The sequence below is a fragment of the Chiloscyllium punctatum genome, chromosome 17 (genome assembly GCF_047496795.1).
Source record: "Chiloscyllium punctatum isolate Juve2018m chromosome 17, sChiPun1.3, whole genome shotgun sequence".
In the NCBI taxonomy this organism is placed as follows: domain Eukaryota; kingdom Metazoa; phylum Chordata; class Chondrichthyes; order Orectolobiformes; family Hemiscylliidae; genus Chiloscyllium; species Chiloscyllium punctatum.
Window position 1 is genome coordinate 82,604,378 of NC_092755.1, and position 16,783 is coordinate 82,621,160.

The window sequence follows — 16,783 nt, forward strand, 5'->3', positions numbered from 1 at the left end:
AGAGAGATTTCTGTGTTCATATGCTTAGATCCCTGAAAGTTGCCACCCAGGTTGTTAAGAAGGCATATGGTGTGTTAGCTTTTATTGGTAGAGGGATTGAGGTTCAGAGCCACGAGGTCATGCTGCAGCTGTACAAAACTCTGGTGTGGCCATACTTGGAGTATTGTCTACAGTTCTGGTCACTGCATTATAGGAAGGATGTGGAAGCTTTGGAAAGAGTTAAAAGGAGATTTACTAGGATGTTGCTTGGTATGGAGGGAAGGTCTTATGAGGAAAGGCTGAGGGACTTGAGGCTGTTTTCATTAGAGAGAAGAAGATTGAGAGGTGACTTAATTGAGATTTAAAAGAGATACACTGAAGAACAGGAACAATAGCAGTGCCAGAGGGGTTCCTAGGAGGATCTCTGTCCTTTAATAAGATCATGACTGATGTTCCAATTCAACACATCCTTATCATTTACCAAGATGGTGATTTTTTTTTAGGTTTTCAGACTGAGAAAGATGAACAAGTTCCTTCGGGTGAAAACAGCAGCAGTGTATTGGTGATAGGGAGAGATGAAGTCTAATGGGAGGAGGACTGCTCTGAGTCATGAATACCTGTATGGACGAGCTGGGCCGAATCACCTGCTGCAATGATCTTCTCTACATCAGGGAATAGTTCGCCGAACATCCCAGCCAGGCCAGTAGGGGCTGACAACACCTCCCAGTAACTGCCCATTTTAATTCCCATTCCCAGTGGTGCCACTGTTTAAGAAGAGTGGTAAGGACAAGCCAGGGAACTATAGACCAGTGAGCCTGACCTCGGTGGTGGGCAAGTTGTTGGAGGGAATCCTGAGGGACAGGATGTACAAGTATTTGGAAAGGCAAGGGCTGATTAGGGACAGTCAACATGGCTTTGTGCATGGGAAATCATCTCTCACAAACTTGACTGAGTTTTTTTGAAGAAGTAACAAAGAAGATTGATAAGGGCAGAGTAGTGAACATGATCTATATGTACTTCAGTAAGGCATTCGACAAGGTTCCCCATGGGAGACTGATTAGCGAGATTAGATCTCATGGAACACAGGGAGAACTAGCCATTTGGATACAGAACTGGCTCAAAGGTAGAAAGTGGTGGTGGAGGGTTGTTTTTCAGACTGGAGGCTTGTGACCAGTGAAGTGCCACAAGAATCGGTGCTGGGTCCTCTACTTTTTGTCATTTACATAAATGATTTGGATGTGAGCATAAGAGGTACAGTTAGTAAGTTTGCAGATGACACCAAAATTGGAGGTGTGCTGGACAGCGAAGAGGGTTACCTCAGATTACAACAGGATCTTGATCAGATGGGCCAATGGGCTGAGAAGTGGCAGGTGGAGTTTAATACAGATAAATGCGAGGTGCTGCATTTTGGGAAAGCAAATCTTAGCAGGACTTATACACTTAATGGTAAGGTCCTAGGGAATGTTGCTGAACAAAGAGACCTTGGAGTGCAGGTTCATAGCTCCTTGAAAGTGGAGTCGCAGGTAGATAGGATAGTGAAGAAGGCGTTTGGTATGCTTTCCTTTATTGGTCAGAGTACTGAGTCCAGGAGTTGGGAGGTCATGTTGCGGCTGTACAGCACATCGGTTAGGCCACTGTTGGAATATTGCTTGCAATTCTGGTCTCCTTCCTATCGGTAAGATGTTGTAAAACTTGAAAGGATTCAGAAAAGATTTACAAGGATGTTGCCAGGGTTGGAGGATTTGAGCTATAGGGAGACGCTGAACAGGCTGGGCCTTTTTCCCTGGAGTGTCGGAGGCTGAGGGGTGACCTTATAGAGGTTTTCAAAATTATGAAGGGCATGAATAGGATAAATAGACAAAAGTCTTTTCCCTGGGGTAGGGGAGTCCAGAACTAGAGGGCATAGGTTTAAAGGTGAGAGGGGAAAGATATAAAAGAGACCTAAGGGGCAACTGTGACACACAGAGGGTGGTACATGTATAGAATACAGGGAGAACTAGTCATTTGGATACAGAACTGGTTCAAAGATAGAAGACAGAGGGTGGTGGTGGAGGGTTGTTTTTCAGACTGGAGGCTTGCGTGCCAGAGGAAGTGGTGGAGGCAGACACAATTGCAACATTTAAAAGGTGCTGGCAGGTGGGACTAGATTGGGTTGGGATATCTGGTCAGCATGGACGGGTTGGACTGAAGGGTCTGTTTCCATGCTGTACATCTCTATGACTCTATGACATGACCATCCTTGGCCATTTCCATTGCCACAATAAACCAAACTGCAAATTACAGGAACAACACCTCATCTTCCACCTGGCAGCCTACAGCCTGGAGGACTCAACATTGTGTTTTCCAATTTCAAATAACCTCCCTTCCCATCTCCTGACTCTCTTCCCAGCCCTCCCCCTCCCAGCCACCAACTGGATTTATCCCTCCCATTGACCAACCAGGTCGTACCCTCTACCTGTCTTCACCTATCCCCACCTCACCACCCTGCACCCGCCTCCCCCTTGATCTGCAGCTCCCCCTACACCCAACGCCCCAGTCCTGAAGAAGGGTTACAGCTGAAGTGTTAACTCCTGATGCTGCCTGCCTTGCTGTGTTCCTCTCCCTACTGATACTGCCTGCCCTGCTGTGTCCCTCTCCCTCCTGATACTGCCTGCCTTGCTGTGTTTTCCAGCCTCCTGCTTGTCTCCCAGTGCCAGACACTCCACGTTTTCCAATGCAATCTGTGCCATTCCAAGGGGCCAAGTTGATGGAATGATCTCCTGATGGGAGAGCAGCTAGAAGAACAAATCCAGAGCAGGAACAGCTTGACCGTGGGCTGGAGAAAGGCAAACAGAAAACTACACAAAATGTTCAGGATCCTACTCAAGGACGGGGATGCAGTTTGCAAAAGCAATGAGGTGAAACATTATAATCAGCAAACGGCCAGAAACAGCTACTGAGCGAAAGAAACAAGACAACCAGTAACTGTAGTTACAGGTCCCTGTGCTATCTGCACATTGTTTTCTGAGAAATATGAGCTCTGCTGAGAAATGAAACTTTCATTGGGTGGAAATTGCGGGGCTTTTATTACTTAACCTCCCTCACCCGACATTTTTGTTTTTAAAACAGGGGCAGTTATGATCTAACACTTCTGAATATTCAAATAAATTTGAAGTTTCTTTTCCTGGTAGATTTCTGGTGAATGATTGTAGGTTAAAATAAACCTTTTGGGTTCTAAAACTAAAATGGGTCTTCAACGCGCACATAAATTCTGTACCAGAGCTAAGGACCCTCTTCAACCCCCTGTATCATGAGGGCTGGTGTTCCCTCACTCTCCCCAGTGTGCGGCTGTAGGGTTTTTAAAATAAAAAGCTCATCTGTGCCCACCCCAGTTATAGCACAGCCCTGGTATCACAGTCTGAGGGGGGGGGGGGGGGGGTGGAGAAATAGCTCTATATATTGTAATATCTTTGTATTTATAAAAAAAACATTCGACACAATCTTTAACTTAGCGATGCACGTTTCCACATTTTCCGTGTATTTCCTTCTACCCTTGTAAATTCTCAAATCGCTTTCTGAACTCCGAACTCGGCTCCTAAAATCACTTGTTTCCCTGTCATTTGTGAAGCATCTATTTCCTCATTCCACTGTCACTATCTCCTCACTGCCACCTCCCACCCCCCACCCCCCGTAATATCGCCGGGCTTTTCGAATCATGTCATGAACAGACTCGGTCCTGATGAAGGAGCGGAGCTCCGAAAGCTAGTGCTTCCAATTAAACCTGTTGGACTATAACCTGGTGTGTGATTTTTAACTTTGTACACCCCAGTCCAACACCGGCATCTCCGAATCCTGAAGAGCCTCGCTCACTTCTCCCCGCCCCCAAGGAGCCTTTAAACGCTAAACTTGTCCTGAGCTTCTGACAGACTCTGAAACAGCAGCCAGTTGAGTTGATGTCTATCAGGCTGGTTCCATCCCGTCAGAATCTCTATTATCAAAACAAAACAAAAAGATCGACGACCACACGCCGGTGAATGCTTTTAGTATCAACACTGCAGTCCCAATTCATCCCAACACTGAAATGTTAGTGAGTAAGATTGATGTTACAAATGATCTCAAATACAACAATGTTGTACAAAGTTGATTTAATATGCAGACAGATTGATTTGATACCTGCAACTTTCAGTGGAAAACACACACATAACATTTCAAAAAACATTACACTGAATTAACAGATTCAAGATGCGAAAGTAAAATCTACCCTTCTTACCCTCGCCAGATTCATTAGAATTGCAACTTTAAGCATGCACAGTGCAGTATATACCGGAGGGCATGTTACATATTGACTGAGGGAGAATGCTCCTCATGTCTCTCAGCAGTGTAGTCCGCGGAAGGTGTTATGTGTCGAGGCGGACGGTAACAGTAAGGATTGAGCAATTCATGCACTGGGACTACTTTTCAGGAGAATCCTGAATGGATTCAATATCGATGAGAAATCACTACTTTGCTGGGTCTGTCACTGGGAATATTCGGTGGCGCTTGCAGCTGACCGTGGATGTTCTTTAGACAGGTATGTTGTTTTTCAAAGTTGCCTTGTTGCACCATCGATCGCGCAATGTAGCCATTTAATATTGCAATTTTTAAAGAAGTTTCCAATTTGTTTGTTGCTAAAACACATTCACGTGCAAAGGAGGTTATTTATACTGAAGTCTTGTGTAGTGAAACACAAAATTGCTGGAGAAACTCGGCAGGTCTAGCAGCTTGTATGGAGAGAAAGCAGAGTTAACGTTTCGTGCCCTTTATTCACTTATGATTTTTGTATTTCAGGATCTCTGGCACCCTCAGTTCTTTATTTTATATTAGTATGCAGTGAAATTCTTTTAGATAATTATATTGCAAAGCAAGTGCTTAATGATTACTTATGAAAACAAAGGAAAACTACAGATACTGTATCTAATTCTCCCCTCCCCCCTTTCCAAAGAAGAGGTCATAGAGTCATAGAGATGTATAGCACGGAAATGGACCCCTTGGTCCAACTCGTCCATGCCTATCAGATATCCTAACTTAATCTAGTCCCATTTGCCAGCATTTGGCCCATATCCCTCTAAACCTTTCTATTCATATACCCATCAGATGCCTTTTAAATGTTGTAATTGTACCAGCCTCCACTACTTCCTCTGGCAGCTCATTCCATACATGCAAAATACTCCATATGAAAATGTTAACTCTTAGGTCCCTTTTATATCTTTCCCTTCTCGCCCTAAACCTATGCCCTCTAGTTCTGAACCCTCCCACCCCAGGGAAAATACCTTGTCTATTTATCCAATCCATGCCCCTCATGATTTAAAAAACTCTATAAGGTCACTCCCTCAGCCTCCATCGCCAAAAGGAAAACAGCCCCAGCTTATTCAGCCTCTCCCTATAACTGAAATCCTCCAACCCTGGCAATGTCCATGTAAACCTTTTCTGAACTCTTTCAAGTTTCACAACTTCCTTCCTCTCACAGGGAGACCAAAATTGCATGCAGTATTCCAGAAGTGGCCTAACCAATGTCCTGTACAGCTGCAAAATGACCTCCCAACTCCAATACTCAATGCTCTGACCAATAAAGGAAAGCATACCAAATGCCTTCTTCACTATCCTATCTGCCTGCGACTCCACTTTCAAGGAAATTATGAACCTGCACTCCAAGGTCTCTTTGTTCAGCAACACACTCCAGAACCTTACCATTAAGTGTATGAGTCCTGCTCTAATATGCTCTTCCAGAATGCAGCACCTTGCATTTACCTAAATGAAACTCCATCTGCCACTCCTCAGCCCATTGGCCCATCTGATCAAGATCCTGTTTAATCTGAGGTAACCTTCTTTGCTATCCACTACACCTTCAATTCTGGTGTCATCTGCCTATACCTTCTATGTTCACATCCAAATGATTTATATAAATGACAAAAAGTAGTGGACCCAGCACCGATCCTTGTGGCACTCCACTGGTCACAGGCCTCCAGTCTGAAAAGCAACCCTCCACCACCACCCTCTGTCTTCTACCTTCGAGCCAGTTCTGTATCCAAATGGGTCCATTCCTCACTGAATTTCCTTGTGGGTGGGATATTGCAGGTTTGATTTTTGATGATAAATGTTATTAGTATTTCATAATTCCAAAAGTAACTGGAACTGCTTTCAGATGTGATAGCCTGAAGTTGCAGTTTAGAATGTATATTTGTGTGCAATTAAATTTTACAGGCAGCTTTCTTTCCACAGTTCAGATTTTGCAAGAATAAAGACAGTTCAAATGCGGAGTCACGAACCTAGACTGATTAAGTAAATTTTTAAAAACAATCAAAGATGATATGGATTGCGTGCAGTGCTCATGTGCACACTTCTGTGTAAAAGGACTTTTTGTATAATCTTACCTATTGTTAGTGGTTTCAGTGAAATCATCAATTTTAAAGACAGAGGCAAAAGACACTCAATGAAGCATGATGCCAGAATGACGTAGTTGTTCTGAGTGTATATAATTTCTCTAGAAGTTATGTTCCCAACACTTCCTTTCGACTGGGTAAACGACTCGCTCAGTAATGGCATAGTCAATCATTTACCAAGTGTTTGTTTTGTTATAATTAAATATGACCTTTAACCATTTAAGGATATTCTGGTATTACTGACATTCTGGTGATTGTGGTCCTTAATTTGGGAAATATAGGTTTGTAATTCTTTGGTGCTTTACATGACCACTGGACATTTCAAAGCACTTATCATTAATTAAATGATTTTCTTTTGATGAGGAGGGAATGTTGTGTCCCTGCTATAATGTAAGAATGGAGGCAGTCAATTTGTCCCACAAGCAGCAGTGTGATCACATTCAGATCTGGTGTTATTTATGTCCCTGACTGAGGGATAAATCGAGAGTGTGATACTGGAAAAGCTGCGGATGCTGGAAATCTGAAATAAACAGACAAAGTACAGGAGAAGCTCAGCAGGTCAGGCAGCATCCGAGGAGTAGGAGAATCGATGATTCGGGTCCTGATGAAGGGCTTGTGACCGAAACGTCGATTCTCCTACTCCTCAGATGCTGCCTAATCTGCTGTGTTTTTTCAGCATCACACCCTTGACTCTGATCTCCAGCATCTATAGTACTCACTTTATCCTGACTGAGGGATAAGGACTGTTTAGGATATTGGGTGATCAGGGTTAATACCATAGCTCTGCTTCTAAGTAGTGTCATCGATCATTTACTGTACATTTACTACATCCAAAATGTCTTATCTAAAATTTTGTACCTATAACAGTAGCACACGCTTAGTCTTACCCTGGAGTGTCAGCCTTGACTTTTGTGCTTAAATCCTTGAGTGGGACCCATACCCATTCAGGCGAGAGTCTTATAACTCAGGTGAGAATGCTACCCAGTGAACCATAGCTGATACAGGGTGATCCAAAATACTGCAAATGCTGGAAATCTGAAATAAATAGAGAAAGTACGGGAGAAGCTCAGCAGGTCTGGCGACAGCAGTGGAGAGAGAATCGAAGTTTACATTTTGAGTTTGTTGTGATTCTTCTTTAGAATTGAAGAACATTTCCATTCTGAAGAAGAGTCATATTGGATTTGAAAGTGTTAACTCTGTTCCTGTCTCCACTGATGCTGCCAGACCGACAGGGAGATACAGGCTTGCCTGGTGAATCTTGCCTGTGTCGAATTCTGCCTGGTAATTCACATTCCTGTGAAGCCAATTGTCTTTGTAAAAGGAGCTACATCAATACATGTTGTAACTACATTGTCCTTCAGGTATCAGCTATAGCTTGATGGGTGATGCTCCAGAATCCCAAGGTTCTTGGTTCACGTCTCACTCCAGGAATGAAAGCTGTTGTTGCCATGGCAGTACTGAGAGAGTACTGCTGTTTCAGAGATGGTTCCATTCACATGATCCCTCACATCAAAGTCCTGGTTGACCTCTCATTGGATGTAAGATGATGCAAGAGAAGAGCAGTAGATCTCTTCCTGTTGATCAGGCAAATATCCCTTAAATGTCATCCCAGAGGCACGTTATCACATTGCTGTTTATGTGTGCACAAGTTGGTTACTGTGTTCCTTTCATTGTAATAGTGACACTTCAAAAGTACTTCATTGGTTGTTGAGAATCTTAAATTAGATTAGATTACTTAGTGTGGAAACAGGCCCTTCGGCCCAACAAGTCCACACCAACCCGCCAAAGCACAACCCACCCATTCCCCTACATTTACCCCTTTACCTAACACTACGGGCAATTTAGCATGGCCAATTCATCTGACGTGCACATCTTTAGACTGTGGGAGGAAACCGGAGCACCTGGAAGAAACCCACGCAGACATGGGGAGAATGTGCAAACTCCACACAGTCAGTCGCTTGAGTCGGGAATTGAACCCGTCTCTGGCGCTGAGGCAGCAGTGCTAACCACTGTGCCACCGTGCCACCCACAAATAATCTTGTTGAGATTATTCAGATTCCTACACATTTCAGTCAAGTCACTCCTCATGCTTCTAAATTCTAAATGGAAACAAGCACAACCTGTCCAACCCATTTTCATAAGAAAAACTTCCTCATTCTAGATATCAATCGAGCAAACTTCTCTGAATCGCCTTTGTTGAATTTTTATGCTTTTTTAAAATGAGGAGACTAAAGTTGTAGACAACTTTAGGATCTGATGTGGCCCTGAAAGATGCTTTAGACATGCAAGCCTGGTTTTACCATTATGTCAACTGACTGAACACGTTGTCCTGCAAGACAATGTTCTCAGAATGTGCTGCTGGGTCACAGCAAAGCCAGCAGCTGTATTATGGCAGCATGTTTACTGGTGGCTGTTTGGAAGACCCAGTTTGAAAAAACACACATGACTAAGGCTCAGAAAACTCACTCCAATAATTTTATGTTGATTTGTCAGCCGCTGAAGACTGCTTTCCTGCTCCTTCCAATTCCAATCTTGAGAGTAGTGGTTGCTGAGACCTGAAAATTGACTGCCATTTCCTGCTCCAGGGAATGGTTTGTGGTTTCAAAGGAAGAAAGAAAAGGGGGTGAAAGGCCGATCCTGTTAGAATAAAAAAAAGGCCAGAGAGAAACTGTAATCTTGAGGCAGTTAAGAATCTAATAAAGAGCAGCATAGAAACAGAAGGACGCCATTCAGCTCCTTGTCCTTCCACTTCAACTCCATTTTCCCACTTCAATAGCAGATGGCTGGATGTGTCTGCATTTTCTTTTCTGTTTTCTTCTTTCATGAGGCTCCTGGGATATTAGAGCCTGCTCCAAGCTGCTGGTTTTTTCAGCTTCCCTTTCTCCCTCTTCATCAATTCTTTGTCTCTCTCATGTCTCCTTTTTTTTTCCATTTTCTCATTAAGCTTCCCTCTTGTCTCCTGCTCACATCTAATCTGCCATTTAATCATTTATCTTGCACCCAAACATTTCATGGCTCATTTTGTTTCTCTTCCTGTATGTTTTAGCCCCCTTCCTACCCCCGCCCTGTTCCTTTTAAAAGTGTCACTCATCTATAACATCTCCTGGTCTTGAGAGAGGGCCAACAGCTTGAAACACTGACTGCTGTTTTTTTTCCACAGATGCTTCCGGACTGCTGAGTGTTTCCAGCTTTCTTCTGTTTTCCTTTTTGAACAACTGCAAGTTCTTTCTTTGACTTATTATTTTCAATGGGCTGAACTGGGATATTCTTGGAATAAACTTAAATTTCTCCTTGTTGTTTTGAAATGCCTCCATGAATTTCCCCCTCCTCTGTAGTCTATTTCTGTAAACCAATCCAGCATTTCAGGTTTCTGTGCTTCTCCACTGATTGCCTCTTGCACCATCCCTAGTTTTCATTGCTCCACCAGTACTAATGTTTCCTCAGCTGCATGGGTCCTAAGTTTAAATTTCTTTAAACCAATCTGTATTTTTGCCCCTCCTTTTCGTCTTCTAACTTCTCCCATTTTACCTGGGGGCTATCCAGCCTTCTCTACCTCCTGTACCCATTCATCTTCCAATCCCGCTGTGTTTAAGTCTGTTTCCGCTACATCTTTCCAACTGATCGTAGGCTTTCCTCTCCTCCCTAGCAGTCCCAACTTGTCTGTTTTCACGGAAAGGGCAAATGATGATGGTGATGACATAACTGATGATGTTACTCTGACACTCGAAGGAGCAGAACGGAACAGAAAAGCATAGTGAGAGCTCTGACACTGCAATAAAGAGCTGTATTCAGTAACCTGCAATGTATAAACATAAACAAAAAAATGTTACATTATTGATGAGCGTGGAAGCGCATTACACCAGGAAAAGGACAAACTAGAAATGCCTTTTCTCCAGTTGCTGGCCACATTCTCATCCTTCCCAGCACAAAGCTCAATATCAGCAGCAAACATCATCACCCATGGCAATTCCTGTCTCATTGATTGCGAAGATCCATGGCAATCAGGAGGAGGAAAGGGCTCACAGATAATCTTGATACAACCCAACTTTGACTTGGAAACTCTTACTTTCCCCCACAGTGCTCCTCATCCTTGGCTGACACTCCTTGAAATTATTCTGTAATTGTTGTACATATCTCCCTGGGACCTGCTCCCTCAGCACCTGATGATAAGCCTTCTCTGGATCGCTTAATACAATCTTCATTATCAACATCATTTAAGATGCCCCCATGAACTTCTATGACTAAGCTTTCGATCATCTATGACTAATCTCCTCTGTGACTCCTGTGTCAAATTTTGTTTGATTATACTCCTGCAACTTGGGACATTTTATTATGTCAAAAATGCTACATTAATGCAAGTTGTTGTTGAAGTCTGTACCTTTTGAAGAAAAGAATTGCTGCCAGTTGGGAATGGTAAATGAATAGTTTACACTGAGGAGCTGGCCCAGGTGCTAACTTCACACGTAGCACTTGAGCTGCTGATTCACAAGGTCATGGGTTCCATTCCAGAGATTCCAACTCAAGGATTCTTCTGTAGGACAACACTAATGGACTGCTACACTGTTGAAGATACATCTTTCACTAAAGGCAATAAACTGCCTATCTGCCATATATCGTTTTGGAATCAAAGAGTCATAGTGAGTTTGAAACAATAGCTGTGTTTTTCTCTCTTGATGGATGATGCCAGACCTGCTGAATTTCTCTCACATCTCTTTCTTTTATCCTTCTCTGTTATGGTAGATCCTCTCAGGTGGAAGTTAAAGTTTGCACAGCCCTGTATGGGGAAAACTAGTTGAGTCAATTCTGTGCCTTCACATGAACAGATTACTGTTTAGGGGATCTGACATAAATTGACTGCACAGTGACAGTGCCTACACTTCAAAGGTTTATTCACAGTCGTAAAGTGTTTTGGATGTCCCGAGGTTATGAAATGCAAATCTTTCAACTTTGTGACAATATTGCCCTCATTTCACTGTTCACTGCTGTCTTCCAGAAAACTAGGTCTGTTGCATCTGCAAGACTAAAGTGGACCTGCTGGCCAGCAGACTTGTGTTTCCTGGTGTCTGTGATGCTATGGGAATGAATGGAACCTCTTCTCTGCATGCTGTGCATTGGATTTCCGCCTGTTGGCTGTGCAAGTTTTGGGAAAGTTATGCAAATTCCGATGGACCTTGAACACGTGGAGCTGGTGGCGATCCCAGAATAAACTTTTTGTAAGAACTAAGTTCAGATGAAAGGTCACAGAACTGCCTAGGGCTGAGATTTCCCTGTCCATTAGGCTACAGTGGGGATCAGAATGTATGGGGACTCACTGTGACATTCACTCTGACTTTCCTTGGAGCAGCCAATTATAATGGCCAGAGGGTGAGCTGGCATTGTGGTTAAGGTCAGTGGTAAGACTGTCGAAGCTGGAAGGTCAGCAGCAGTAGGGTATCATGGTCGATAAGTAAGAGAGAGGCTACCAAGTGGAGCTGCTGTCTCTCAAACATTTTCAAAGCTTAAATAAAAAGTAATTCTCCCTGCTAGGTCACTAGGGAGGGTGGCCATCAACAGGGTAGACTGATCCCCAATCAGGCAGAGATGAGTCTCCAATTCTGAGGGGTCACTGCACCTGAAATATTAACACTGCTTTCTCTCCACAGATGCTCAGACCCACAATGTTTTTCCAGCAATTTCTGCTTGATCTTTTTTTTAGGCAGGACCTCTAATACTGCCTGGAGGTTTAGACTCTGATTTGGAAAATTGCAGTACGCCTTCTTCAACAGCCACTTAAGGCCAATTTATGACTACAATTGGCTATTCACCATAGGAATGTCATGGTGCAGTGGTAATGTCCTTACTTAGTCAGAGAGTCATAGAGATGTACAGCACGGAAACAGATCCTTCGGTCCAACTCATCCATGCTGAACAGATATCCAAACCCAATCTAGTGCCACTTGCCAGCACCTGGCCATATCCCTCCATACCTTTCCTATTCATATACCCATCCAGATGCAGGTTATGTTGCAACTGTACCAGACATTGGTTAAGCCACTTTTGAAATATGCATGCAGTTCTGGTCTCCTTCCTATTAGAAGAATGTTGTGGAACTTGAAAAGGTTCAGAAAAGACTTACAAGGATGTTGCCAGGATTGGAGGATTTGAGCTATAGGGAGCGGTTGAATAGGCTAGGGCTGTTTTCCCTGGAGTGTTGGAGGCTGAGGGTTGACCTTTTAGAGATTTTTAAAATCATGAGGAGCATGGATAGGATAAATAGACAAAGTCTTTTCCCTGGAGTGGGGGACCTCAGAACTAGAGGGCATAGGTTTAAGGGTGAGAGGGGGGAAGACATAAAAGAGACTTAAGTGGCAACTTTTCATGCAGAGGGTGGTGCGTGTATGGAATGAACTGCCAGAGGAAGTGGTGTATGCTAGTACAATTGCAACATTTAAAAGGCATCTGGCTTGAGCTAGAGGCTTGGATTCAAGTCCAACCTCCTCCAGAGGTGTGTTAAAACAGCTCTGAATGATTTGCTTATAAAATATAAGCTCGGCATGCACATGCAGGTAACCCTACTGCCATTCCCAACATACGGAAAATCGCCTGAAGGAGTGATGGAACTGGAGAACTGGCAGGCTTCTGGCAGTCACTAGGTTTAGCTACTGACCTATTGTTCTTGGCCCTAGTGGGATTTAATCTTTTAACTCCGAGTTTCTTTGTGCGCAGCTACTCTCTGACCTGCTGAGGTTTTCTACTCTCCATTCAGATTTCCAACAGCTGAAGTATTTCACTTTTGTCCCAAAGTAAACTTATTTAGTTTTCCGAATGTAACCTATTTATTTAATCAACATCTATTGTATCAGTTTGCTTTGGTGTTGCCAGCAATAGCCCATGACCCAGCAATAACAGAACTTGCTCCATACAAAACAATAAAGCATGAACATGTTGGATGTGTAATTGAAGTTCTACCTACCATGTTTTACAAAGCAAAATATACATTGTTGTCTTTGCAACTATAAACAATCAAATTTCTCTTTTTGAGGTATATATAGCCTTCATAACATATGCGTAAGGTAATATTCTATCAGTTTCCATTCAAGCTGTTGTTGCACATTCTGTGGTTTCCACACTTTTTTTATTAGATTTTTATTTGATTCCCTACAGTGTGGAAACAGGCCCTTCGGCCCAACCAATCCACACCGACCCTCCGAAGAGTAACCCACCCAGACCCATTTCCCTCTGACTAATGCACCTAACACCATGGGCAATTTTGCATGGCCAATTCACCTGACCTGCACATCTTTGGAACGTGGGACGAAATCAGAGCACCCGGAGGAAACCCACGCAGACTCGTGGAGAATGTGCAAACTCCACACAGACAGTTGCCCAAGGCTGGAATCGAACCTGGGACCCTGGTACTGTGAGGCAGCAGTGCTAACCACTGAGCCACCATGCCATCCTGTGATGCTTTTCACCAAGGATGGAAACCGAAACCAATGAATCTTCCAGCTTTTCACTACCATTCACTCAGAACTACTCATTGATTTTGGTATTTTACTAGTTATAGTTATTTTTTATTAGTCTGGGATGTAAAGAGAATCCAAAGTAGACAGGCAGGAGGTTGGAAGAACATAGCAAGCCAGGCAGCATCAGGAGGTAGAAAGTTGATATTTCACGGGTAACCCTTCTTCAGGATACACCTGAAAAGTCGAGTTCTCCACCTCCTGATGCTGCCTGGCTTGCTCAGCCTCCTGCCTGTCTACTTTGGATTACAGAATCTGCAGTTTATTTGTCTCTATGAAGAGAATTCTAAGTAGCTTTTAGTGTGGTGCCCATTTCAGCGTGATGTCAGCTGTTTGCATCTCCACTGCTAAATAGCCTGGCAGAAGAATTAGTTTAGGCAGCTTTGTGTCAGTCTGTGATTCTCCTGATAGATTAAGGAAGCCACATTTAACACTGCCATTTCAGGGAGCCAGAAAATGGATGACAGCCTGTCCAAGAACCAATCTGTAAACAGTACCTCCTGATTGCTGAACAGTATCCCAATGTGACACATGCAATGGTTTTCATCCGGCATTTTTCCCAATGTTTGCTCCTTTTCTGTAGAACAGCCACTGCTCACAGAATTCCATTCCGCAGACAACATTTTCCTCCAGCACCCTACCTACCTGAGTCATTGTTCATGCCAATGATAATGTCAGCGTGCTATTTGTTCAAGTGGACCATCACACCAATGGCCAAACCTCCCTTGATCACTGTCCACATATTCCATTTCTTTGTGGATAGGAGTGGGGATTACTCACAAGGAGTGGCCACCAAGGTGATCAAAACCAAATGTTCCTGTCCCTGGGTCAGCCTGGTTAAGACCAGGGAAAACTAACATGATTTTTACATCTCTTTCTGGCCAGTTCTGGCCTCCTACACAACCTTAATTTTCATTGCTCAGCCCTTAGTGTCTATGGTCTTAGCAGTTCCTCCAACTGCTCTGTCTCTCTTGCTCTCTCTTTCCTAGTCAAAAGCTTCATGACACCAGGTTATAGTCCAACAGAAACTCCAAGCTTTCAGAGCAATGCTCCTTCCTCAGGCAGATGGAGAGGGGGCTCTGAAAACATGCTGTTTTAAATAAACCTGATTTGGAGATGGCCGGTGTTGGACTGGGCTGTACAAAGTTAAAAATCACACAACACCAGGTTATAGTCCAACAGGTTTAATTGGAAGCTCTAGCTTTCAGAGCGCCGCTCCCTCATCAGGGGGTTGTGATTTTCAAATAAACCTGTTGGACTATTAACCAGTATTGTGCAATTTTTAACTTTGTCCACCCCAGTCCAACATCATGGCAGCTACCTTTCCTATAAATTGGTTATTCACCATTCCTGTCCTTAAGTGGCTCTGTCAGATTTTTTTAAGTTAAAAATCACACAACACCAGGTTTTAGTCTATTTCAAAGTACTAGCTTTTGGAACACTGCTCCTTCATCAGGTCTCTTTTATATCTTTCCCCCCTCACCCTAAACCTACGCCCTCTAGTTCTGGACTCCCCCACCCTGGGAAAAGATTTTGTCTATTTATCCTATCCATGCCCCTCATAATTTTGTAAACTCTCAGGCTCCAATGTTCCAGGGAAAACAGCCCCAGCCTATTCAGCCTCTCCCTACAGCTCAAATCCTCCAACCCTGGCAACATCCTTGGAAATCTTTTCTGAGCCCTTTCAAGTTTCACCACACTGTTGTGAATGAAGTATCATCCTGTTGGTTAGGTGATACAAGGCAGCTGTTTTGCCACAGCATTGTAGAACAGAGGATTTTCACACTGTACTAGGCCACCAGGGATATCCACAGTGTGGTAGAAACGTGCTCCCCTGGGAGATGAGTGAAAGTCGAGGATGCCTCAACTATGCACTAGAGGACACTTTATTTTTATTCTGGGTGTTGCTGGCAAGTCCAGAATTTATTATACATCTCTAACAGCCCTTGAGAAAATTGTACTGCACTGGTTTCTTCAACTGTGCAGATCATTTGGTGCAAATACTCTCCCAGTGCTGCTGGGAAAAGAGTTCCAGGATCCCATAACAATGAAAGAATGGTGATATAGTTCTCAGACAGAACTTGCACTTTTATGTTCTACTGCTACGGCTCAAATAGCCCTGACAATTTCTGTTGCCGTTTGACTGTGAATAACAAGCTGCTTGACCCCTTTTTTTTTCTCAAAGAGGTGCCTACGCCTTCTGGAAGGATGGAAAAACCATGGCATGAAAATGTAAGCGATTGGTTGACATGTTTCGGAATTACTTAGGGAGCCGAAATTTTAAAAGAACAAAATGAAGTCTGAAATTAAGACACAAGAGTGGCACTAGGTAAGTAACTCATCTCTTGCCTCCTCAAAGCCTGTCCACCATCTACATGGCACAAGTCAGGAGTTTGATGGAATATTCCCCGTTTGCCTGGATGGATGCAGCTCCAACAACACTCAAGAAGCTTGAGACTGTCCAGGACAAAGCAGCTGACTTGATTGGCACCACATCCACAAACATCCACTCCCTCCACCACTGATGCTAACTAGCAGCAGTGTGTACCATCTACAAGATGCACTGCAGAAATTTGCCAAAGTTCCTCAGAGAGCACCTTCCAAACCCACAACCACTTCCCTCCAGAAGGATAAGGGCAGCAGATACATGAGAACACCACCCCCTGCAAGTTCCACTCCAAGCCACTCACCATCCTGACTTCGAAATATATCACCATTTCTTCAGTGTTGCTGGGTCAAAATCCTAGAATTTCCTCCTTAAGGGCATTGTGGGTAAACCTACAGCACATGGACTGCAGCGATTTAAGAAAGCAGGTCACCTTCTGAAGGGCAACTAGGGACAGGCAATAAATGCTGGAATGGGATGGGTCCATTCTACAGTATATGCCGAATGCACAAGTTTTG

General features: G+C 43.6%; 1 long non-coding RNA gene across 1 annotated transcript in view; it reads left to right on the forward strand.

Moving 5' to 3' along the window:
- The first annotated feature begins 4,412 nt into the window (after positions 1 to 4,412).
- The window catches only part of LOC140487708 (uncharacterized), a 28,026-nt gene continuing 15,655 nt past the window's right edge, over positions 4,413 to 16,783 (forward strand). Inside the window, exon 1 of the long non-coding RNA XR_011962877.1 lies at positions 4,413 to 4,528. This is a non-coding gene — a long non-coding RNA (uncharacterized lncRNA). The remainder of the gene's footprint in view (positions 4,529 to 16,783) is intronic.